Source organism: Trichomycterus rosablanca, chromosome 4 (assembly GCF_030014385.1).
Source record: "Trichomycterus rosablanca isolate fTriRos1 chromosome 4, fTriRos1.hap1, whole genome shotgun sequence".
Classification (NCBI taxonomy): domain Eukaryota; kingdom Metazoa; phylum Chordata; class Actinopteri; order Siluriformes; family Trichomycteridae; genus Trichomycterus; species Trichomycterus rosablanca.
The window spans coordinates 41417671-41418870 of NC_085991.1; positions in this window are offsets into that span (position 1 = coordinate 41417671).

Genomic DNA, 1200 nt, shown 5'->3' on the forward strand with positions numbered 1-1200 from the left:
CGCTGCCCACAGGGCGCTGTTGGCTGGATATTTTTGGTTGGTGGACTATTCTCAGTCCAGCACTGACAGTGAGGTGTTTAAAAACTCCAGCAGCGCTGCTGTGTCTTATCCTCTCATACCAGCACAACACACACTAACACACCACCACCATGTCAATGTCACTGCAGTGCTGAGAATGATCCACCACTCAAATAATACCTGTTCTGTGGGGGTCCTGACCATTGAAGAACAGCATGAAAGGGGGCTAACAAAACATGCAGAGAAACAGATGGACTACAGTCAGTAATTGTAGAACTACAAAGTGCTTCTATATGGTAAGTGGAGCTAATAAAGTGGACAGTGAGTGTAGAAACAAGGAGGTGGTTTTAATGTTATGGCTGATCGATAGAAACACAGAAGTAGGTTTTGGTGCCAATATTTTCACTCTTCTTATTAAAGAAGTAATTATTTCTAAATTAATTTACTCCACGGTATATATTTTGGGGGGAAGCTTGCACTAAAACCACTAATGCTAACTGTGAGGGTTGATCCTTAGTCAAATTATTCAGAAGTTAGACTTTTTTCACACCTTGTTTGTCTGAGATGATGATTAAGGCTGGCCATCAGACTTTCGTAAAGGGTGGAGAAACTGCACTCAATACTCAAAGTCTCGACTCTCCCTCTGGTCCCTTTCATTAATATTAATAGGTGGCTTGTTGTAAGCAATACAGCTTGACAGGTTGGCCCAGGGGAAGCACACTTACTGATTTGTCAGGACCGATTTCACCCTTCAGTCCTAATAAAATAACCCTTAACAATACCTAGAACTTTCTTGGTATACAAGTACTGACTGAAGCCCATCTGTTGCTCTGCATGTTTTGTCACCCTCTAGAACCCATAGTAGCCCCACAGACCAGATTATTTTTGGATGGTGGACCATTCTCAGCACTGTAATGACAAAAACATGGTACTGACATGGTAGTGTGTGTTGTTCTGGTGTGCATATCAGGTGCAGCAGTGTTGTTGGGATTTTTAAAACACCTTGCTGTCAATGCTGAGAGAAGAATAGCGCTCCAACCAATAATATAAACCCAACATCATCTAGTCTCTGTTGGAGGTGCAAATTTTGTCTTTTTACCCATAATCAACCACCATTAGTCAACAGTTACCAGGTCTGTGTACTCATGAAACCCAGTATATACATACAAAAAGTGAATATGG